Below are 17921 nucleotides of genomic sequence, written 5' to 3'. Positions count from 1 at the left end.
TCAGAACTGTCTACCCTTCAAACTAAAGCACAATTTGCTTTAATACGTTGAGGTGTTTTTCCTTTTTTTCAAATTTTAGAAAAATATCACTTTTAATGAAACACCCTATACGTATATTATGAATAAGAAAAACGAAATTATAAAATAATACTTTTAGAGAATATAAAAATTATACTTTTGTACGACTACCTTCGCGAAAACGAGTTTCCTTCGTATGAGAGAAATTGCGAGACCTTGAGTTCTAATTCAACCGGTTTTTAGTTACGATGCCTTGTACGATAAACTAATCTTAATAAATATTTTATTTACACACCGGTGACACCAACAAATATTTTATATTAATGTCTTCATAAGAAAAAAGGGATTCAAGCTAAGCCACTAAGAGAATTCCCATAATAAAAAAATCTTATATCGTATTTTATTTAGTGGCATTTGTTGCTCTTTGTAGTACGAAAAAGAAAGCGTAAAAAATTTTCCCAATTCGCTTAATAGAGCCATAATTGTGGTCGTATTTCTGCAAACTCATCACACTGGACCCAAGTGCAACTAAATTCGATGATGGACAGCTTAATTCCAATATTCAATATTTCGAAGTATTATATCTTAATGATTACGTCCTCAGACAGAGAAAAACAAGTTACTCTAATCTAAAGTATATAAACACACAAAGAACACACGTACAACAACAAAATAATCTAAAGGAAGAATTTATTTGAATTTATTGTTTCCAGCGCGAATTTTCTTATAACGAATCACCGAAAATATTGCCAAAGACATATGTATGTCAAAGCGCCATTAAATAAACCCTGCACCACTTTGCTTAAGACAATTCATTCATATAACGACTTTTCAAAAGAAAACGTTACGTAGGGAATGACCGGATCGAACAGTTTTCAATAGTGTTCGTAGTTGTGCCAAATTTCACCATAGTATCTCGGGAATGACGACGTGTAACTTGACCACATGATTATAAGAAGGATAAACGGACAGACATATAGACAAACATAGATCAACTCAGAATCAGTTTCGATAAATAAATGTGGGCCCACCTCACAAACTTAACACACCCTTGCAGCGCAAGAGAGATAGGATATGTATGATATATGATGTATTCAAAAAAACTACAAAGTCAGGTTATTCTCAGTGATTTTCATTGGCATTCAAGTTGGCACAGAAACCTCATCGCAGAATGGTTACAAAGTTAATTGAAAAAGATGAACATATTTTTTTAGTGCATTCATCACATTCCGATCAGATATTTCCATAAGACATAAACATGACCGAAAGCGCTCAGTATTATCGGCAATTGTGAGAAAATTGCGAGCTAAAAAGTAATTCGCTCAATCTCGTCACTGTATTCACCTACCGACGTGTGACGTCAGTCAATTAAGATACGACAAAACTCGGTAAGACAATTAAAGGGTGGCTATCAGCTTGTTAAACATATATGAGGAACCACGATGAAAATTGAAAATCATTTTTCAAAACTTACGATCCAGATCTGAATAAAATTTCGCGAAAATATTTACTATCATATATTTGAAATGTCTAGCGGTTTATTTTAAAGCAAGTAAGAAGGTTGTATTCAAATGTGGCTGAATCTTTTGCATCCGTCACCATTATACTAAAAAAAGGAGAGAACGAAATCTTCATTATCTATAATACTGGATGGGCGCGGTTGATTTTTTGCATACGGGTAGGAATTTATGACATGCATCTGCTGTAGTTTATGAGTAACGAGCAAAAAACACGAAAAATAAAAGCGTTTTCAAGTTTTGTTGGCGCGTTCTTTGACCGATCTGGGCCATTTTTGAATTCAAAAGGCGATATCTTTGTTCTTGCGAGCAGGAGAATGTTTACTCGCAATGCTTTTGGAGACAGATGGGCAGACGAGTACACCGGCATGCTTAGGTGCATTTCAAGTTTTACATTGTCCAAGAATGTATACACTTTGCAGGGCTTTTCAAACTTTCTTCTGGGTGTTATAAAGACTTTGACAGAGATTAAATTTTAGTACACGTTAACATTGGGTAGACCAATCATTTCTCCTTTTTTCCCCTGTGGAATGCCCAAATTAAATTTTTATAGGTTTATCTACAGTAATTTTTGATCAATGAGGGAAAACCAATTTTGTTTCCCTTTGAAACGAAAAATTTTATATCGTCCGTATACGTGGTACTATAGGCGTGTCTTTCCATTTTTAAAGTCGATCTGCGGGTAGTAGCTTCCAAATGTACCAAATTTAGAGCGGATGCCTCCACTTTTTTGGCAAAGACTATAATGTACTATAGGGGTGTCTTTCCATTTTTAAAGCCGACCTGCGGGTAGTAGCTTTCAAAAGCACCAAATTTGGAGCGGGTGGCTCCACTTTTTTGGCCAAGACTTGGATATTTCGCAGTCTGATAGACAGACATACTTAAACCGATTCAGATGTTGATAGAAAATTATGGGATCTCTGAAGCTTCCTTCTGGGTTTTGCAAACGTTTAGACAAAATAAATATATCTTTTGTCACTCAATGATGGGTATAACGACTAAAACATGCTTTTTTTTTGTTTTAATTCCGATTACTTCTTACACAAAATATATGCATCGCCGGCTATAAGCGCAAACTAGCGCTGAACTTTTTTATTGCATTTTTATTGAACTTGCTTACTATTCATAAACGTTGTATACCGTTTATATCAAACTTATTTGTTTTCTTTGTTTGTTTTTGTTTTTTCTTTTTCTTTGCTTTCTATTCAAAGAGCAAACATGATTTAAATTGGATTACACTAAAAGGCGAAAGAGGGACACAGAATCAGTTCAACTACAAAGGTGATAGAAAGAGTAAACAAAAACTGTTGTTTAATGTGCCTGAGATGTGAGATGTGAGATGAAATATGAAAAGAAAAAAACAAAAACGGCGATTGAGGAGCGTAGAAAGCGTCTAACTAAATGGATGACTGATTGACTGACTGATCGTATATAATTTTATGTTTACGTATGGGTATACGTATATATGCATATGAACACATACATGTACATACATTTATTTATGCGCATGCATTTACAACTTTGTACATTTTATTTGGACTTTGATATAATCATACGATTTTTCTTCTCAACAATCTTTATGTGAAAATTGCTCTCGGTGTTTTTTTTTTTTTGTCAAATTAAAAATAACACTTATACTATTACACATGCATACTCGTGCGGTGCTATGCACTTCAATTGTTTTAGGAAATGTCTGAGCAAGTTTTCGTGATAAAAAAAAAAAAAGATTTTTTTAAAAAAACTAAAAAAAAACTATATGTATATACTTTTACGCCTGTTACCTACACGAGAAGACATGATAGTGAAAAAACACTGCAGTAGTGCACGGCCCAACTATTGAATACCCTATCCTATAGTTATTCATCTATTCATATATTAACTTTTCAAAACAAGGCGTTATATGGGGGAAAAGGTGCCCGAAAAGTGGTCGGACTTTCAATAGCGTTCGCCGTCAGGCCAAAACACACTAATGTACCAATTTTCATCAAAATATCGCAAAAATTGCGGCCTGTAAATTGAAAACAAGAGGGACAGGTGGACGGATGGTCAGGCAAGCTGAGATGGGTGCAATGAAAGGTGGGTCCACGCCAAGCCCTTAACGGCGTTGCATAAATCAGCATACATTTAATACATCCTTGTACCACATGTAGCAGGGTAGTAGGGTGCAAAAGAAATAGAAAAAAAGAAATTATGTTAATTTGGTCAAAGCGTTTCCGACTCTTGAACATTCATGAATTGTTTGCGAACCATGCAGTTCCCTTGTTCTCCTTGTCTATGCGTGTAATTTGCTATCATCTAAATAAAGGTAAAGGGAGTAGGACAACACCAATGCATACTCTCACATATTTCAAACCCATAGTCCAACATTCGTAAGCAGAGACATGTCTGCATGTATTCGCTAGCCTAACATTCATACGAATCGGCTATTCCCTAAATACGTTCTTCATTCCAGATTCGATTAAATCTTTGCAAAGTTTTTGCATCATCTCTGCTTGGTTAATTGTCTTCTATCTATTTCAAAATGTTCTCGCATTTCATTATCGGTACATGAAATAGTAAAACAAATTTACTGATGTGCGGTAGAGAGCGCGGTAACACGATAATCAGGTTTTCACTTCCAATTAATCGCATAGAATAGTTTTCATTTTGTATATAAAGTTGAGGAGGAAATAACTGAACGGTGTAATTAATTGTATATTTTAGTTTGAACTGATGCAATCAATGCCGTTGAAGCAATTTGTTATGGTTGTTATTATTTAAATTGCGTTTTAAATTTGTTTGATTGCGAAATGAATTGAACGTCATTTGCAATACCACCTCTTCACACATGTTTGTTGTTTCACAACTAGAAATTATAGTATGCATCGATTAAAAATGTGGTTAGATTTGAACTTTTCAATAATATAAGATAGGAAGTACTTAGTTCTCAAATGCCGAATGGCTTACCTGCTACTTTCCCTATTCTAAGCACCCATCTGTCTGGCATATCAATAGCTCGTTGAACTTACGTTTAAAAATACTGAAGCAATATTCGCAATGTACCGCTAAAGGTCGTTGCTCCTTTATTAATACATATTCAAGGTGAAAATATTCGGAAAGAGGATTAAGAGCGAAATTGATTTAAGTCGCTTTCAACGTGGGCATCGTTACTTGAAATGGAACCATGCCAGCCAGTAGTTCAACTAGCTTTCAAGCCTTCACCTCCTACGTGGAAGATATTTTTCTTTTTTTTCCTTTTTTATATCAATCGCCGACGAATGGGGGATATATTCATTTTGCCAAGACGCTTGCAAGTCCCAGAAGAAAGTATCAGATACACCACAAATTATATATATTCTTGATCAGCATCAAATTCTAAATCAATTCAAATATGTCCACTCACCCGGTTGTCTGATTGTGCGCCTGTGTGATATCTATTGTAAACATTCTTCTGGCCGCCAAATTGAAGCTACAGACTTCAATTTGCTACAAACGTCCCTGCGCGCAGATTGGTATTCAAGATGGGCCAAATGGGTTCAAGCATACCCCCATAGTAGTTAAAAATTGATTTTTTCGCCGTTACTTATAAATTACAGCAGATAAATATACAGAAATTTGAACCCAAATTCTATGGGGAAGCCCCAGTACCTTTATAAAGCGCAGAAACAACCTTCAAAAAGCATATAAATTTCTGGCAAGTTTCAAATTTGGAAAGCACTCAAACACGTCCGTCTGTTCGTCTGCCTTTGCAACTGTATAGTACTTGAGGTAAGCATTCTCTCTTTACCAAAAATAGAGATATCGCCTAAAAATGTACAAAAGAATTTAAGGCGACTTCAACTTTTCCAAGGACAAGGCTATTATATTCTTCTGTTTTGAAAATAAGAAAAATCGGACGCGGCCGCACCATATTATAGAGCATGAAATTTTAGCTCTTTTATCTTTTTTTGTCTTTTTTACGATAACGGCAATGGGTATTGAAGATTGGGCCACGGCCGAATATAATTTTCTTTCTTAATACGACGATTACTCAGACGTGCACATGTAATAAATTCACGGCCAGAAAGAAGTGATGGACGAAAACTGTACGGGAAGGTAGTCACAACCTGGAGCGTGTGTGTTCAAATGGTAAGTATTATGCCTCCACCGACTGACCGCACAGTTTCGACCAAAGTGAACTCTACCGCACTGAGCTAAAATCGGCAGGCACAGGCTTTGTAATCGCGATTCTTACCCACTCGGATATTCTTGTGACGAACTTATGAACAACGTTTCCTTTTTTTTTTTGAAGCTGTGCACCAAAATGGAGCAAATCGAAAAAAATTGACTCCAACTCCTGCGATTTGCTTGAATGCTTTAAACAATAAGGCAAACTTCCTGTTGAATTAAATATTTCCTTCAAAAAACCACAAACGAAACAAGCAAAGCAATCCAAACCGGCCATTAAATACTTTAAACCAATTCTTTATTTACATTATTTTCCTGATAAAGTAAACAAAAGTTATATATCCTTTGCATGGAAAGGCATAATTTTCACTTCATTCCTTGTACAGAGTGAGCTCCAAAAATTAGACTCACATCGTCCAAGTTTAGGGAGTGCCTTTCATTTTTCATCTATTCATTGGTCGGTTATATTAGAGGGACCTCAAAAAATAGGCTTTTATCGAGAAATTTTGTTTAAAATAAAGATCTTATATGACAAGTGCTCCGACCTGTCAAAACAACGTCGGGACGCCAAATTTGATTAAAATATCTCAAACGTTGTGACCTGTAGGTCTCAACACAAAATTATTTAAGCGATCGATAGATGGATGGACAGACAGACAGACAAACTTAGATCAATTTAGAAAATGGTCTGAATCGGTTGACGGACAAAAAGGCGAATCTGTCTTAAATCGTTCTGGATGTTGGATTATTGCAAGCAATGTAAGACTATGAAACGTAGCAAAATAATTTCTGCGTACCATAGCCCGAAATTGTTTTGGCTACGCGGATATTGATTCACTTCTTTCTAACAAATGTTGTGACCGAGGTTAGGGGCGAGTCTTTCTCGTTTTCGAACCCGATTTTTAGGTATGTTCTCTTTTTCAATTTTCATCTTTCGATATTAATTGTATTCTGAAGAAAACTCTGAATCGATCAGAATCAATTTACCAATAGTTCTGAATATTTCCCACGAAATGACAAGAAATTAGTTGACATGTATGTATAAAATTTTTAAAAAAGAAACGATGCAAAAGAAATAATAGAGCGAATTTGGTCTAGTGCTAATCTTTTTTTGTATTTAATGGTGAGACGCGAAATGATTTAAAGATGTGAAATACACATAGTACGTGCTCTTGCAACTTTCAAAAAAGAAAAAAAAATATTTTTGCTCGATATCAATGAAGAAAGTATCCATTTGCATGAACACAAGCGCACTTTCACATTTACATTACCGCATGATCATAATAAACACGTTTTACGCGTACAGTGGAAGAGATGGAAGGAGGTGTTGAGAGGGAATTTAACAAACACGTTACTAAAAGCGAACTCGAGCTTGAAACTATCACAAATAATGAAAGACGTTTCAACAGTTTTACACTAACAATTAAGTATAAAATCACTTAAGCGCACTTGAAACGAAATTATTTGTATTCAAATCATATAAGAAGGATCTTATATTGATCTCAAGAAAAACTTACAATTCTTCATAATTTGACAATCTACAATTTGTAGCTCTCCTCCTAAATTTCTCCTCGATATTTTGATGAGCAAAATATGTGAACATTTTTTATGCCCTATAGCACGCGTGGTTACATGAACTTTGTGTGGATGTATACAAAACGCCGGACGAGACTCTTTTTATTATACCAATCGAATCAGAATTACATCTAATAAGCTTATCTGTTTGTCTGTCCGTCCGTCTCTTTTGCCTTCTTATTTTTAACCTACAGATCGTAAATTTCTGAGATTTTTTCATGAAATTTGGGACACCGATCTTTTTGGCCCAACAACGAAAGCTATTGAAAATAGTCCAGTCCACATACCATATTACGCGTTATATAATAATAACTGACTGTATGAATCGAACTAGTGTAGGGTACCAAAAAGTGGGCCGTGTTCCACTATAGTATTTTCCGTGTTTAGAAACCTTCCAATTTCCCACCTGTGTATACTCTGAGCTACTTTGTACATCAAGAAAGACTTGAAGTAAAGTCTGATTGTCTGACTCCTGTCTATCCTATACCTAAAGTTCACAATTTATCTTTAAGGCGACGCCTATTAAAAATGAATTATATCGGACGATTTTTACAAATAACCTCCCTTGTATTATTGTAAAGCCTTGTATTATTAAAAAATCATCATATGAAAAAGAAGAAAGGAAAATATATTCGGTCGTGACCGGATCTTTTGTACCCATCAGTGTGATTCTAACAAACAGTAAAAGAACCAAATTTTCATACTCTACAATATTGAGTGAACCTGGCCGATTTCTTCTCTTTTCGGAATAAAAATAGACATTGTTGTGGTGTATGCGTTGCACTAAATGAATAACAACCAAAAAATACGGATAGAAAAGTGTTCACAATTTCCGTCACAACACTGTGCGGACGTTATAGACACGTCCTTTGACTAGTTTAGATTATTTGCAAATTCTTTTGCAAGTTTGTAGGCAATATCTTTGTAGGCGGTAACCTGACAGATATTACACTTGAACAGACGAACGGACAAACGCGCTTAAGCGCATTCCGAATTTGAAATTGGCCAAGAATTTATGTACTTCATAGAGCGTTATTTTGGAATTTGGATATGCTATAATATTGGATAAGTGTGGCCAATTACTTCCACATTTGTACAGACATTACAGTGTAACTTCTAGACCTAGGTTAGTTTATGACATCAATTTTTTGTACCTTTTGAAAAACAGAATTACCCTCATTTTTTCAGCGTGTCCTTCGACCGATTTGACCCTTTTTCAATACCAACCTGCGTGTAAGAATTTCTAAGGTTTTTTCCAAATTTGACTTTCAGTGTGGATTCAAAAGCCAAATACATATATATACAAGATCGGCTGCATATACTTAGCAATTACGTTGCACCACAATTATGTCAAATGGAAATGGAGCAACAATAAAAACAAGATTCCATTCAAATTTCGCAAACATTTCGACTACGATTTCACGCCAATCTAAAGTTGCTCTCAGCTTTCATACGAAGACTACATTCCGCTCTTACTTTTCAATTGTACCGTATGCAAACAATGTGTAGAAAAACGCCAGTTTAATATCATTAAAGTTACGAAGAAAGAAAACAAAGTAAATCAAAAAGTTTGCACATTATAACTGGTTCCTAAGCAAATAAAGACAATGTGTTAACAACATAATGCATGTACTTGTGTGTCGCATAAACTTTCTTATAAGTGTAAAGAAGATTCTAAAAATCTATATATGGACCTATCTACAAATCTATATGTGGATCTATATACACACGCATAAATATATATATGTATGTACTTCGGTATCATAACATTATAGACAATGAACTGCAATACTACAAAAAAAAAAGAACGACTATTAGCAGTCACACAAATTTTTATATAACGCACATATATGTACACATAATATACAAATAAAAAAAAACCTAACGCCCAGACTAAAGGAAATTTGTTAAGCAGACAGGCAGCAATCACAACAGTTCATATAGCAAACAACAGTGTACAAGCCAAAAATCGTATGAGATTAAGGGGAAATATATAAAATGCATTGCAGGAGGAAAAAACGAGAGAAAATTAAAATAATAACAATGGAAAAAACATAAAGATAATAACATAGGGAAACATGCGCATATCGGTGAGAGGTTGCAAAGCAGAGAGATTGTTTTCATTATTAAAGAACGAAAGAAAAAAAAAAAAAAAAGAGTATTTGATGCCAGGAGAAATAACAGTGTGGCAAATTTAACTCTTTTTTTTTCTATTCACTACTTAGTGCATGTAATAAAATCATTCTTTTTAATACTTCTTTCAAAGTCATATGCCTTTTATTCAATCTTTATTATTTACTTATTTATTTGCCGAATTTGTTTAAAAACAATCCAGAGACGGTTTTTGTACGCGTAAACAATAAATAATCACTCGTGTTATATATATTACGGGAAATGTAGAGCAAAGACTTTGAGATAAGCTTTTGGGGAGTACGTGTATCCAAATTACACTAGCACTGACATTGCAAATTAAAATATTTGTTCAACTTAGGCGAGAATGCATTGAATGTACATTTCATTTATCTGCAAGTGTCAATCCTTTGAACGTATAACTTAATCAAAACTTCTCAGTATATGGCTTCGACTTATAATGAATAAAGGAAATTGAGTAAAAGTTCCATTGCCTTTGTCATGGCTTTGAATTCGAAAATTTAGGTAATCATTTCGATTACTTCCTTCCCATCCTTCACTTCACTTCTTTTCGTTCCTTCGTTTCGCTTTGTTTTGTGTTTGATCCCTCTTTTCATAATTAATTCGCTCAAATATATAATCGAAAGCAAATCCCTCTTTCTCGATTGCGTTTTTCAAATTTCATGTTGGTTGACATTACTAGGCAGATAAACAGACACGTAGGGCATTTACGATGTGATTCACTCTTTGCTATCACTATTGCAAAAAGGTAATGAAATTTGACTAAAAACAAAAAAAATTGTGAATGAACTCACCGCTATAAAAATACAAAGAAAATATCAAAAAAAAAAAGAAAAAAAAAAGAAGAGTTTTACAGACGATAAGGCTTAAGAAGTAAGCATGTAAAAGAGCGAGATCTTAAAAGAAAGGTTAAATACGTCATTGGATGTAGGTATGTCAGAACAGATGTTGTCTGCTGACAAGAATCGCCTGATTTTCAGTTAGTATAAATTGAATTGGCAGCAAAGAAGATATTCGCAGCAGAACACGTGTTGGTTCTTGCGCTTTATGAACGTAAGAGAAATATATTTTTCGCTCCTAAATTTTATTTTTTAAACTTTCTCTCTCTCTCTCTCTCTCTCTCTCTCCCTTTCGCTGTTTATATAGATAACATTGTAAGGAAGCAAAAAAAAAAAAAAGTGAGTGAAATTCGCAAAATCGTACAACCCGTTCGCTGCAGCATTAACAAGTGGGTGTTAATAAAAAGAAAATATTTATATTATAATATTTTACTTACAATCGTTTGTGTTCTTGTTAATGTTAGAAAAATATCATTTTATGTAAACAGCTTCCATATGATACTAGAAAGAAAAGTAAACAAAAATTTGAAGGTCGTTTTCATTGAACAATTTAGAATAATAAACGCAAAGAATAGAGAGAGCATACACAATACCTAATTAAAGGTCAGGTGGGTTAGTTAAGGGGAAGTGATTGCTAATGATATGATTTACATATGCATTTTTTTGCGCTTTCTTGTCTTTATTAATATTGTTCACATTCGCTCTTCTATCCACCCGCACACTTTTTATTATTTATGTTTCTCTTCTTTCTCTCTTATTTTCAACACAATAAACACACGTTTTTATATATAAATCATTTTAGCACAAAAGAGAATCAAAAAAAAAAAAAATAGGATTTTAACTAAAAATTATTTATAAGATTTACAATAATTTGATATATTGGTAATTGTATTAAAACTTTTCCTTGCGCGTATGCTTTATGAAAGGAAAGAGAAGAAACTTACATAAGTTTTTGTAGAAGATTGCTTCTCGTAGGAGAAAGTCTCATATCGAACAATGCATTCTCACTCAGTGCAGAATGCAAAATAATTCAAAAGTACAAAAGAAAAAGATGCTGACCCCACTCCACCTAACCGCTTATTAAATTATATAATGCAACAAGCGGTTTTCTTAGTTAGTTAATAGAAAAAAGCAGAAAATCAAATATTATGAGCGTGTAGTCAAAACGAACAGTAAATGCCGAAGTCATTTATCGCAACTTTTCTCTGCTAATGACAAGAACCACCGATTTCTACAAAATTATCAATTTATTAGCAAAATAGCAATAAATGTAAGAAATATATGTAAGAAAACAAACCTTTCGTTATGTTAGATATTTTTGTTCAAAGATGCAAGCTGCTAATCTATTCTTTATCTTTATTTTTAATTTTTCATTTTTACCGCATCTAATACACAGACAACCTTTGCTTTGCACTTTGCTCCTTTTGTACGAGTTTAAAATCAAAGTTAAAAAAGAGGGCACGCCTTTGTATGCATTTATTTGTACTGCATTCCAATTCATCATCATCCTCATCCTCATCATCATCATCATCATCATCATCATCATCATCATCATGATGCTTTAGGTAAATGCCCTCACATATTTTGATCATTTTTTCACACGAAAAATGCATATACTGAGAAAAATTGGCACAATACACATTGGTCACAAATATTCTCCATCATTTTCTACAACTGTTTTCCATCTTTCCGGCAACGTGGCAATACCGAGTCGAAAGAACGAAACTGCTTTGGTAGCAATCCAACCGTCGACCCACTTCCGCAACTTTGAGCCTTCCACGATTACCATATGTGTACACTAACACTAAATGAAAAACTGTTATTTTATATAGAGAAAGGTCGAAATCATCGAATTTGATCGTTGCGTGGATTGATATTTCGCGTTACTTTATCATCTTCAGGAGTAGATGTCGCTGATCAAAATAGATGCAATCACCTATCCTATTACTTGTGCCAAAATCAAGGCACATGCTTCACTCTGTAAATTAATTCAAATGCGGGTTTTTCCATTCCCACTACTCTACCCTATGCTGTTGAGTTATTTTATTGAAGATGTTAGTTATCCTTATTTTACGTCCACCAAATGATTCAAAGATATGGTTATTTATGGTTAATTTCGGCTTGCGCGGTTTTCCATACGAAAATTTTCATTTCTATTTACGCATTCTTGTACCTAACCTAAAGAAAGCCGTTTATCAAATATATATATAAAAAATGTATCGTTATTGCCAGTGATGAAATTGTGAAAAAAATATTTTAAATAAAACTTTCCAAAGTCCGTTGTTAAATCAACGAAGAAAGGAATGAGACGCTTTATTTGAGCATAGACCTGAACTCCAATGTTCGCAAATCATGAAAAAAAAAATTACTAATATGCTTGCAGACTGCACATACATATGCAAAATTAAATAATGAGAATAATGAAAACTGCACATTAAAGAGATTCTCAAGCAGTTGACAATCATTGACGAGTATATAACTTTGGCCGCACAATTTAAGTTCACATTTTTCAAAAAATTCGGTACAGCTACCTGGGGAACGGAAACAACTGGCAGACCTGAAATAAGCCAGAAAAACACAGACGCACAAACCCAAATTGATTTAGAAATGCGATCCAAGATTATTTACTCCTAATCGGTTTTGAAATGGAACGATTGTCGTAATATCCGACCTTAACTTAGTTGTAGGTTGTTGCTCCTTTCTTTAGCTGACTTCAGGATTTAGCTAAATAACATTTAGTGGATAAGTGACAAACGCAAAATTTAAAACCTTATATTTCGGGTGTAAAAAAAAAAATTACTTACGACATTTGTCGTCGTTGCATCAGAATTGCTCCCATTAGCAGATATTACACATGTGTCTGGGACATCTATCCGGTTTGATTCAAATGAAGGATTTTGGTATGTTATTAACAGCTTTTGCCGGTTTTTTTTGTTGTTACAAAGTCTGTTATTATTATTATTATTATTATTAATGATGTCGCCAGGGAAAGTCTTAAAAAAAAGCACTAGAATGTAAGGCTATTGGCTTTTATTAAAAACTCTACCGCACTTGAGATTCGAATCCAGGACCATTGAGTTGCTAGTCGAGATTCCTCGCCTTCGGCCATTCAGGCGGATACACAAAATCTGTTACTAACAGTTCTTGATTGGATTTCTCCTTTTGCTTTTATAATGTGTGCTATCCACCTATATGGACAAAGAAATGCTCTTCCACACTTGTAGCATATCCCAAGCTCTACCGAATTAAATCTGCCGTCAATAACTGAGCTTCACCTTTGACTTTGTCATTACCGAGGTCTTATCAGAAACTGTCATAAATTCGATTAAATGTTCCCGATCCATTTAATGAAATTATTTACGAACTGAACTCTCTTACAAAAAATAAGTATTAGATAACAAAATAGTGTGCTCAACTAGAAGTATATCGAGATACATAAAAAATCGATCATAAAATTCGGATATTCCTTGTATTAGGCCGAGTAACTTAAATACGTTACGGTATTTGCACAAGTGAATATTGTGACCGTTTACGTAAGCTTCTGTAAGACAGTCAAAAACTTAAAATAAAAGGAATGTGTTTTGGGATTCGAGTGAAAGACCTGTATTTATTTATTCTTATTGGGGGTTCGTACTATTTCGAAACTCTACTATTGTATACGCTATACCACTGCACCTAATCTATGTATTCAGTCGTCTTGGTAATAATACGCCAAAACTTCATTTTATTTTTATGCAAAGCAGATTTTTCATCGAAACTCTGAATATTTTCGCGTGATAGACCTAGGTCATCCAAATTAAATAACGTTGATCTCTATGCCAATTTACCACTAAGAAGTAGAAATCTTCACCATGAAATATTAAAAAAAAATGCCTTCTTACTATATAACGATACAATTTTCATAGGAACTGTTATATGAGAAAGGGTTCAAAAATTTGCCCAAACTAAACAAAATTTTTCTAATCAATTTACAATGTGCAAACACTATTGTACAGCAAGTTTCATCAAGAAATTTTTTTCAGAAACTGCGTATTATATGTGTCCGCACAAACTTAATCTACCCTGTACCACATGTAATGTAAGGTATAAAAAGACTGTGAAGAAAAGAGAGCGGAAGTTGCTGCGCAAATTCGTGCCATTGAAATACCTTCGAATATTCCTACAACTTACTCCCGATGCTTACTCTACAAATATTGATAAGTTTTATATATATCATGTGATTATGTGCAATCGCTTTTCACCGACGACTTCAGCGTAAGCCGCATAACCAATGAATTCCGAAATTCCGATCATACGGTACATTTAACGTTGAAGACACAGGTATTTCTATTCGTTCAACGAAAATTAGGATATAACTGATATATATATATAGACAAGATTTTTAGTCTATCTATATGTATATTAGACAAGCAAGTAGGTACCTCCATAAGCTATTGCCCTTTCTAATAGCTTAAAAAGAAAACCGATTGCGTTCTTCGTTATTATCTTTTAGAAAAATATAAAAAGAAGATGAAAAATTTCAAGAAACTGTTGTTTCAAGTCATAACCATTTTAGGTCAAGCCAGCAAACACATGGTATTTCAAATATTCGAAAAATATGCTTAAGAATAACTCGTTGTTAACCAACAATGGCCAGAGAACTGAAAACATACATTTTTACAGCAAATAAACGTAGGAGAGAATCTTTATATAAAGGGCACTTTAAGAATAACAATTGAATAAAAGCGGCACCGAAACGCTTTTAATGTATAGGAATATATATAAAAATAAAACAAACATGATCAAAAGCAAAACAGTAATGATTAGAAGCGATATAAACAAGGATAGAAAATAGAAGAACAAGAACAAATTTAAGGAAGCTAAGCAAATTTAGAAAAAAAAGAGAGAAAAATCGGAAAAAAATAAACAAACTGACGGAACGAGAGTAAATGCAAAGGCGGGGAGAATGGGAAACATAGAGAGAAGTTTCTAATGAGCTACTTCTAAAATACAGGGGAAATGTCAGAAAAAAAGAAACTTAGCGAGAGAGAATAAAAACAAGAAAGTCATTATAAAAACAGCAATAACAATAATACATACCCGTTTTATATGCTAAAAATGATACATTGACGTATAAATGGGCACAAGGTATAATTCTTATTTTTATTTATGCATGAAATGATATAAGAATTGCATTTAAGAAGATTCCTTTCTCCTTTTAATTATGTGGCAAACGATTTCTATTTATTTGTATTCAGCATATTTTCTTCGCAGTCAATCAACATTAACCAATATGCGAAAATAGGCAACACACGCCACGTTTTCTTGTGACATTCAATTGCACCTAAAAGATTTGCACTCGCTTTTTTTTGTTTTTCTACTTCTTTTTAATTTGTATGAAATTTGTTGGGTTTTCCATGAAATCTAGTCAATAACATGCCACTTTTTCTCATGTACGCACTTATTCGTTTCTTTTCTTCATTTTTCTAATTTGTAAATAAAGAAAAAAAAAAAAACGATTTTCTTTCTTTCTTTTTTATGCCAACTTTCACAATTTTCTAATGCACATTTTTTTTCTTTTTTTTTTTTTTTAAATGAAATATTTTCTCAATTTTTTCTTTTACTTACATAAAATTATTGCGATTTTATTTTTCTTTTTCTCTTCCGCACGCAAAAATATAAATCTTTTTTTCCTTTATAAATTATTTTATTTTGTGTAAAAAAAAATAGTAATAATCCCTTTTTATTTTTATTTATAGCGCTCGGATCGACTTATTTAACACGCACTCAATTCAAAAAATGTCACAAATGTTGGATTGTTCGTGAATGTTATGCAGTTAACAAACGAAAAATACGAAAGAAGAAAATCCAAGAATCGCACGTAAGAGCACAACATTCATTAAGAGCACATATATATACACATTTCTCTTAATAACAAAAGTTTCCCTTTTTCGTACTCATTTCCTTTGCTATTGTGCATCGCACGTAATACAATTCCAAATTCAATAACATAATTCAAAATTCCATACTCTCACATAATTCAGCTCAAAATTCAATAACATAATTCGAAATTCCATACTCTCACATTATGCAAAATTCGCCCACAATTAGATAGCACGGCTTTCGGAAAGGGCGATCTACAGTCACCAACTTGTTAGAGTTTACCTGCCATGTTTTCAAGGCTTTTTCTAGTGGCTCTCGCACAGATGTTATTTACACTGATTTAAGCAAAGCATTTGACCACAGCCTACTTATCTTTAAACTCCAAGCCTCTGGTTTCCCACCCTACTTAGTGAAATGCATAAGCTCTTATCTGCACAGTAGATCCTTCAGGGTTTTGTTTAACTCCATCACCTCGGATGAATTCCCCGTTACGTCTGGCGTACCACAAGGAAGTCACTTAGGCCCCATTTTATTTAGTTTGTACATTAACGATGTCCCGATCGGTGGTTAATTCCAGCCAGATCTTAATGTATGCTGATGATGTGAAACTGTTTTCTTCCTTCTCTGTTGAGTCGCAATCACATCAGCTTCATGGTGATTTGGATAATTTTGTTGCATGGTGCTCTTTGAATCTTCTGAAACTAAATCTAAACAAATGTAAGGAGCTTTCTTTCTCAAGAAGGAAGTCATTCATTACACAGTATTTCATTGATTCGCATAAGGACGTTGATTCGTTCACAGATTTAGGTTTTCTATTTGACCATAGGTTACGTTTTAACTTGAATATTAAGCTCTAGTTAAGCAAAGCTATGTCCGCGCTTGGTTTTATAAAAAGGTGGTCCAAAGAGCTTGATGATCGCTACATTACGAAAAGGCTGTAAATTGTTTAGTTAGACCCATTCTCGAGTATCCCTCTGTTGTGTGGTCTCCTTTATATAGGTGCTATGTAGATTCAGTTGAATCTGTTCAAAAGCAATTCTTGGTGTTTGCCCTTAGAAATTTGGGTTGGGATCCGATTGCCTCTCTTCCTCCCTATGAACATAGGTTGCTTCTGCTATCCTTACCGTTTCTTGAGAAACGTAGGTTTGTTCTTGGCGTTTCCTTTTTAATTAAAGTAATAAATGGTGCTATTGACTCGCCTTCATTACTTGGTGAAATAACCGCTTCTCCAGGCACTTTATCTTGGGTAAACTTAATCAGTGTAAATTTAATTATGAGCTGTTCAATCCGCTCAGAGTCGTTTGCAAGAACCTAAATGACGTCTACCACTTATTCTCGTTATCGGACTCTTTAAGGTCCATTAAAGCAACATTGCTTAATACGCGCGATTTACCTATGTCGTATTTAAACTAGCTTTTGTCCTTACGTCGTTACGTTTCGAAAGTGAATTATTGTCAATTTATTATCGGTTGCCAGGCTTATGCATGTTTGCGATGGCTTAGGGGTTCATTTGCAATTTGGTCCTGTACCGGTTGTAAGTGTGTTTCTATGCTAATAGTGTACATGCTTTTTTTTCTTTTTCTTTTTTTTTCTTCTTATTTGTTTTATTATGCTTATACCCAATTTTATTGTTAATTAATATTAGTTTTGCATTAAGAGCCTATTGAACTCGACTGTTATTTGTTTAGTTGAGTTTCTACTATAAGTGGAATAAATAAAATAAATAAAAAATAAACTGGGAAGTTATTGCCTTCCAAACTGATGTGGGAGAGCAAAATATTCCTTTAAGTAACTACAAAATTAATTTAATTAC

At 33.8% G+C, this 17921-nt stretch overlaps 1 protein-coding gene across 3 annotated transcripts in view; it reads right to left on the bottom strand.

Moving 5' to 3' along the window:
- LOC119638271 (long-chain-fatty-acid--CoA ligase 4) overlaps window positions 1–15750 on the bottom strand; it is a 39456-nt gene extending 23706 nt beyond the window's left edge. For 2 of the 3 annotated variants that reach the window (XM_038034951.1, XM_038034953.1), the window contains exons 1-2: window positions 15326–15750; window positions 10684–10747 (exon numbers count right to left, since the gene is read on the bottom strand). The gene's annotated coding sequence lies outside the window, so the exon portion shown is untranslated. The remainder of the gene's footprint in view (window positions 1–10683; window positions 10748–15325) is intronic. The other variant, XM_038034952.1, reaches the window with a different exon arrangement.
- Between the last annotated feature and the right edge of the window lie 2171 nt (window positions 15751–17921).

Source organism: Glossina fuscipes, unplaced genomic scaffold, assembly GCF_014805625.2.
Source record: "Glossina fuscipes isolate IAEA_lab_2018 unplaced genomic scaffold, Yale_Gfus_2 86, whole genome shotgun sequence".
NCBI lineage: Eukaryota > Metazoa > Arthropoda > Insecta > Diptera > Glossinidae > Glossina > Glossina fuscipes.
This window is presented reverse-complemented; position numbering and strand designations above follow the sequence as displayed.